This window comes from Candoia aspera, chromosome 2, assembly GCF_035149785.1.
Source record: "Candoia aspera isolate rCanAsp1 chromosome 2, rCanAsp1.hap2, whole genome shotgun sequence".
Lineage (NCBI taxonomy): Eukaryota > Metazoa > Chordata > Lepidosauria > Squamata > Boidae > Candoia > Candoia aspera.
The window spans coordinates 202,206,915-202,214,424 of record NC_086154.1 but is presented as its reverse complement, the minus strand read 5'-3'; the positions used below and the strand labels follow the sequence as shown (position 1 = coordinate 202,214,424).

Sequence of the window (7,510 nt, the reverse complement as noted above, 5' to 3'; positions counted from 1 at the left end):
TTGTTTCATCCCAAGTCCACTATGCAGGCAGTCTAAATTCATTCTTAGCTGTCCCAGTTTTAAAGTAATATTTGCCATTTTCTCCTGACACATGTCTTGATGCACAGACAATCTGCAGTACCTCAGTCATGATCTTGGCATTGATAAAGTCAGGGGCTGACATCTGCCAAGCTCCTACTGGCTGATATATTTGTTTGTTTCAGTGGGTGCCATTTCAATTGGTATAAATCTAAGAGGTTTACAACAAAAACATCAACAACATCAGCAATATAAAATAACATATAAAAAGATCAATAAATAACCACATCTGAATATTGGTCTTCACTTAATGACCACCCATTCAGTGACTGTTCAAACTTACGATGGTGCTAAATGAATGGTACTTACAACCAGTTCTTGTACTTACGATGATCACAGAATCCTCGCAGTCATGTGATCACGATCAGGGTGCTCAGAAGCCAGCTTGCAATTACAATGTCACAGCATCCTGCAGTCACGTGATCACTATTTGCAACCTTCTTGGCCGGCTTCCTACAAGCAAAGTCAATGGGGAAGCTGGCAGGAGATCGCAAATGGTGACCATGTGATGTCACGCTTAACGACATCGCAGGTTTCTCTTAACAGTGGCAACCAGAAGTGCTGAAATTTCCATCACTAAGTGACACAGTCATGTGACATTGTGATTTACCACCATGTCACTTAGTGACAGAAATTCTGGTCCCAATTACCATCATTAAGTGAGGACTAAGGTAAAGGTAAAGGTTTCCCTTGACATTAAGTCCAGTCACATCCGGGTCTAGGGGGCAGTGCTCATCTCCGTTTCAAAGCCGAAGAGCTGGCATTTGTCCGTAGACACTTCCGTGGTCATGTGGCTGGCATGACTAAATGGAACGCTGTTACCTGCCCGCCGAAGCGGTACCTATTAGTCTACTCACATTTGCATGTTTTCGAACTGCTAGGTTGGCAGGAGCTGGGACTAGCAACAGGAGCTCACCCCGTCATGCGGATTTGAACTGCCGACCTTCCGATCGGCAAGCTCAGCAGCTCAGTGGTTAAACCCGCAGCGCCACCTGTACCATAATTGCTATGTTATCCTCATTAATCCATAATTATATACTGTATTAATAGCACCACCATTCATCTCAGGTACATTCACTCCTCACTCCAGTCCTGAATGCTGTTTGAAAGAGCCAGGTTGCAAACAGTTTCCTAAACATCAGGAGTGATGGCACAGATCTTATATCTGATGGTAGGTTGTTGTGCAGGAGCTGCTGTCCTGCAGCTCCTGCAGAAAATGCCCATCTCCAAATTCCCTCCTGTTGTACCTCACATGGAGTGGGAAACTCTCAATAGACATTTGCTGTAGACATACCTTGGGTGGAGAGATTCTGTTTGGAGTAAGTGGTCCCACAAATAAACAGGCCTCAAGCCATAAAGTACTTTTCAAAAGTTATATTCCAGTCTTTGGTCAAATGTAAGCTTAACTGAACAGCCTAATAATGTGGTAGAATTTAGACTGTTATCATCTGTGTTGTGAATGTACCTACTCGCCAGACATTAACAATACTGCATTTTCTTTTGTATGTTTCTTTTAAACAGCTGTTATACTATGATCTGGACAACTCTGGAATTTATCCTCTTCATCTTTGAATATTTGCCTTTTAATACATCAAATAATAAGGACTTTTATCTTTTATATGAAATATATCTTCTTTGCTATCTTCTTTTTAAATAAATATTGATTTATTTGTGATGAAATCGGTCCAGTTTCCAGGAGGAAAGGAACGGCTAAATCATCTAGCTGTACTCCTTTACCCTACATGGCCAGGAGACTGCACTACTGAAATTATTTAACTTTTTGCATGTTTACCTTTTAATTGCCTGAAAGGCAGCACAGACTGTGATACCCATATCTCTCTCACATACTGGGTTTATGGGTGGAAACCAAGTGAAGTGTCCCTTGGTAGATCTATGGGACACTGAGAACTACCAAGCTGCTAGCCCAAGCTGGAGATGGAGGCACAGCATCAAGGCCCAGAGGAAGACCCTCACCATTCCTCCCTGTTTTTTTGTATTGTTTATGTTTTAACTGTAAGTCACTCAGAGTAAATCTGTTAATCTGTCTGTAATATGAGAAACAGTATAATTCCTGTTATTGTTTATGTTAGCTTGGCCTAACTTCTCACTGGGTGTGGTGGTGGGATGTCAAGAAGGCCTGTATTTGGGGGGATTGTTATATTATTTCTATCTTAATATTTATTTATTATTTATTTAAAAGATTTGTATGGACACCCATCTTGGAGCACAACTCTGGGTGGCTCACAACAACAACAAATCACATAAACGATTTAAAAAACCATAAAAACAAAGACCAAAACCTTGGGCCTCAGCCATCCTCCTGGGATGCTCTCAACAAACCCTCCCCAGGCTGCATCTCAGCACCTGGGGTAAGAGTCTGCTCCTTATGGCCTTCTGGAAAGCTAAAAGGATAGAGGCCTGCTGGATCGCTGGGGGAAGGTTGTTCCACAGGGTAGGGGCCACCACAGAAAAGGTACCCTTCCTAGGTCCCACTAGATGGCATTCTTTAAGGGAAGGGACCTGGAGCGTACCACTCTATCCTGGTGGGCAGTAGATACCCTCAGGGAAAGGCAGTCCTGTAAACAACCTTAAATTGCACCCAGAAAGAATCTGGGAGCAAGCACAGCTGGTGCAATGGTGGCATGACATGGGCAAACTGAGAGGTGCCCAACACTGCGTATGCCATGACATCCTGGACCAGTTGTAACTTCTAAGTGGTCTTCAAGGGCAGCCTCATGTAGAGTACATTGCAATAGTCCAATTGAGAAGTGATCAAGTCATGAACAAGACCTCCATGTCCTGGAATGGATGCAACTGGCACACAACATGAATCTGTGCAACGGCCCCACTGCCACTTGCTCTTTAAGCGGGAGCTGTGAGTCCAGGAGAACCCCCAAATGGCACACCTCTGTCTGGGGAAGTACCATCAAGGTTCAAAGATGACATTTCACCAGACCTGGGGGGCTGAAAACCCAAAGCTACTCCATCTTGCTAGGATTGAGTCTGAATCAATTCCTCCCCATCCACACCTTCACACCCTCCAGGCACTAAGTCAGCAGGGTCATCTGATCAGCTAGGGTTGGAGATGTACAACTGAGTATCAACCGTATCCCATGCTGACAAATGACTTCACCCAGCAGTTTCACATACAGATAGTCCTCACTTAAGTACAGTAATTGGGACCGGCAACTCCTTCGTTAAGCAACACAATTGTAAAGCGCGATGTCATGTGACCACACCAACTTACAATGGCAGTTGCAGCACTTCTGGTTATGGTCATTAAGCAAATCCACATGGTTGTTAAGCATGACCTCATGCCGACTTCCCCATTGACTTTGCTTGTCAGAAGCCGGCAGCAGTTGCAAATGGTGATCACATCACTGTGGGATGCTGAGATTGTTGTAATTGTGAGCCAGTTGCTAAGTGCCCAAATCACAGTCATGTGATGCAGGGAAGGTGCAATGGCTGCAACTCCGGGGACCAGTCGTAAGTCTCCTCATTCAGCACCATCACTTCAAATGGTTGTTGAACCAGTGGTTAACTGAGAACTACCTGTAGATGTTAAAGAGGAAGGGTGAGAGACCTGAGCTGACAAAGCTGTGAATATTTCACACAGGCAAAACTGAGCTTAACAGGGACAGTTGCACCTGCATATTTTAGAACATATGGAGGTATTCATCTGAACCAGCTATTATGAAGTTAAAAAGTAACCACAAAATGTTTTGAAGAGCAGGCTTTTAAAGCAGTATAAATTTTATCCCACCTACTTTGGCAACATACTTCCAATTGGCATACACTGAGGGAAAACAATTATTTTCTACAGATTATTTTCTAATTTTAGAATTAATTAGGATTAGGCCTGCCTATATCTTCTCAAATAAAATTTGAAGGAAACATTTTACTCTGTTCTAACTAGAAACCTGTATCTATCTATCTATCAAATTTGTCACTGTCCATCTCCTCCGACCGGAGGGACTCTGGGAGGTTTACAATATAAAACAATAAATATATAATAAAATTCAAATAAAATCCCTCTAAAACAATTTCTGACTATATTCAGTAGTCAGAAAAAGCTACATATTCTTTGCCTCAGCTGCATTCTGGAGACTCACTCTGGCAAATAGGATTGGAAAGGCAGAGGTTCAATGCTTGCTCATTCATGGAAGTTTTCTGCTGTGGGGCCATTCGTTCTTCCTCTGCTTAATCGACCTCACAGGGTTAACGAAAAGGATAAAAAGGCGGGCTCTGAGGTACAGGTTGATTCTAGCTCTTTGTAGGCCAAGGTAGGATAAATTTACTAGGAGTTAATTGCCTTAGAAAATATTTCGCAAAATGATTTTGCAACTATGCCTCACGGACAAGAGTTTGTTTTGGGAAAAAGAAAAACAAGTCCTTTCTTCTCCCGAGAGCGTCTTCACGTTTTGCTAGGTTTTCGGACTACGAGGTTGTTTTTTTGCTCCTTACAAAAAGAGATGGACTGGCGGAGACAAGTAAAAAAAGCGGAGGCACGGCTCCTCTGCCTCTAGTGTCATGGCGCCGGTAACCCGTGAGGTAAACATAATGTACCGGATGGAGCGAGCCGGCGCGACCGAGTGTGGGCGGAGGAAGGAGCTGAGACGGTTTTGTTGTGCGACGGGGCTGCTGCGGGCTTCCGCCTTGGCACAATGGACGGAGAGCTGTAACCGAGGGGGAAGGAGCCGGCATTGGCCGAGGCGGCGGGGCAAAGGGCGGGAAGGCAGGAGCGAGCCTGTGGCCCGAAGAGCGGCTCAATCTCTTGCTAGTAAGTTCAGCTTTGTCCCCTGTCGCCCCGTCTCTCCCGCCCCCATGGGCGGGATATAGGGAGAGACAGCCTGACGCCCACAACTCCCCACCCACCCACCTATCTACCCACCCATCCCGGTCGGTGGGATTCCCTTTGGGTGAGATGGTGGGCTTTCCCCGACGCCAGTTTAAGAGTAGGTGGTGGAGGCGGACGTTAAGACCTAGGACCCGGTAGCAAGAAAAGCGGAGGAGCCTCTCCTCCTTGGGCCTAAGAAATTACCTTGGCTGGAGCTCCTCCTCTTCCAGATGTGGATGATGATGCAAGGACCCCCTCCCGAAGGGGGAAGGAGGACTCACAAGTTGCCTCTGCTGTCATGTCATCTATTTATCTTATTATAGTATATATTTGACCAGCCTTCTCAATCTATTTAAGACTGCAAGCTCCATTCTCTCTAAGTAGATGGGTTTGAAGGGTAGCTGGAGGGCATCATATTGAGGAAGACCAGATTAGATTATTTTACCCACATTTGGTTCAAGATTGATGTTCAGATATGACAAGAAGAGTTTTTTCAAGTGTCTCTCCATCTGTCTGCCTATCTTAACATTATTATATGAAATGAAAAGCTTCAGGCTTCATTTTAGTGTCATGTGCTTGAATATTAAAAAGCATTCCTGCAGATAATATACATTTAATTCGATTTAATCTGGCCCCATAAGAAAACCACTTGTAAATGGTGTGTTAGTTCCCTTCAGTGACTGTTAATTTTAGTTTCTGTTTTTACTATTTGTTAATCATAAATAGCAGTGCTTTTTATGAGAAAATAGCTATTGCCTAGTTAATAAAGTGACAGGAAAATGAGCATCTCAGTTAATTTTATAATGTGATATTATTGAACTGTATTTTGAATAAAGGCATTATTAGAAGAGCATGAACAACAAAGGATTTTGTGACTAATGAATCTAAGTAATGTACTGTATGTATCTAATTAAATGAGCCCAGCCTACACAAAGTTATGCCACTGTAAATTAATTATTTTGAGTTACATAGTTTTGGAAGAAGAGAGCTTGCTTTGTTCTTTCCTGTGATAATGCCATCCACTGTGGACAGGATTACTTCTCTCTAGAAAGACTATACTGTATAGCTATCTTCATGGGACATTTATATGATTGTTTTGTGGAAAGAAAAAATATAGGAGGCACAATAACATTCTGCAGACTTTGGTAATGCTGTTTACGTTTATTCAGGTGAATGCAGCCTTGACAGTAAGGTGGAATTTGTTCTGCATTGTCTCTTTGCCATGTAAATATTTATTCTGAAAGATGTTTTGATAGATCACATGACTTCCTCATGGACTTTGGATGTTTCTAATAGGCAGTTTCTGTGGCTAACATTTTCACTAGCTAAACATATTTAGTAATGTATCCTCACTGCAATCCTGTGCATATTTACATAGAAATAGGCACCAGGCTCTATTTTCTTGTAAGTTTGGGGGATATTTTGCATCTTTAAAGTTACAGCTGTACTATAACAGCTTGGAAAAAACCTTCAAGCTATAATAAAGTTCTTTCTAGAAGAATTATGCTCAAAGCAGTTACCTTGATCTACTAGTATAAGATTGATTGAGTTTTAATTTCTATAGCTGCCCATCTCAACCAAATGACTCTGGGTGAACAATTATAAAAACAAAACCATTACAGTACAATACAAAATAAATATATATAGCAGCCAAGAAAAAGTATCCCCATAAATATCAATATATTCAAGAAATGGGGCTCTTAAAGCATTTGGGGCCCTAGGCCCCGGTACATAACCAAGTCTTTAAGTCCTTACGAAAGGGCAACAGGGTCAAGGTCATCCTAATCTCTGAAGGAAGAATATTCCAGAGGGCAGGGGCTACAGCAGAGAAGGCACATCTCCTGGTCCCGGCCAGTTGATATTCCTTGGCTGACAGGGCCCATAACATGCTCAACCTGCTGGACCCAACTGGGAGAAGACAGTCCCTTAGGTAAGATGGTATAAAAATCAAGTTTCATGTTAAATAAAGTTCATAGCATAACTTCAGTTTTTATTCTGTCAGATCAAAATTCAATAAGTATGTTTCATGCACAGTGAATTATTTAATGAATGATCTTTTGAAAAGAACAATTATTGTGGTTCCTCAAGAGTTAATCAATGGAGTAGAGTTGGAATATGTCTCTCTTACAGTGTAATTGTTGCTTTGTGTTTTTAGCTGGTCACATCTACCTGCATTTCTTTCTCTTTTTTTAAGAACTTTAATTTTCAGAATATAATTAAAATACAAAAGATAGAATATAGAAAAGATAGAGTATAGGACTAAAAAAAGAAAAAGCTATAAAAGTGTGAAACAGAGAACAGAAACAAAGTGACTTCTGACCTTCTCCAATACAGATATGAATACATTTACAAATATAGTCTCTTACCATTAGTTAAACCTTAGTAACATTATTTCTATCAAAACAAACCATTTAATCATTAAAGCCCAAAATCAAAGCTTCATTTTTTTCTGACACAAGTAGTCTAAAAGTGGTTGCCAAGTAGAAGCAAATCCAGAAACAGTATTTTCTCTTATCAACACTGTTAACTTGGCCATTTGGGCCAGCTCCATCAGTTTAATAATTCAGTCCTTCACTGTAGGTATTTGTGGATCTT

At 41.7% G+C, this 7,510-nt stretch overlaps 1 protein-coding gene across 1 annotated transcript in view; it reads left to right on the top strand.

Annotated features, from left to right (window-relative positions):
- Nucleotides 1–4,719: 4,719 nt before the first annotated feature.
- The window catches only part of TUT7 (terminal uridylyl transferase 7), a 42,334-nt gene continuing 39,543 nt past the window's right edge, over nucleotides 4,720–7,510 (top strand). The window contains exon 1 of the mRNA XM_063295204.1: nucleotides 4,720–4,858. The gene's annotated coding sequence lies outside the window, so the exon portion shown is untranslated. The remainder of the gene's footprint in view (nucleotides 4,859–7,510) is intronic.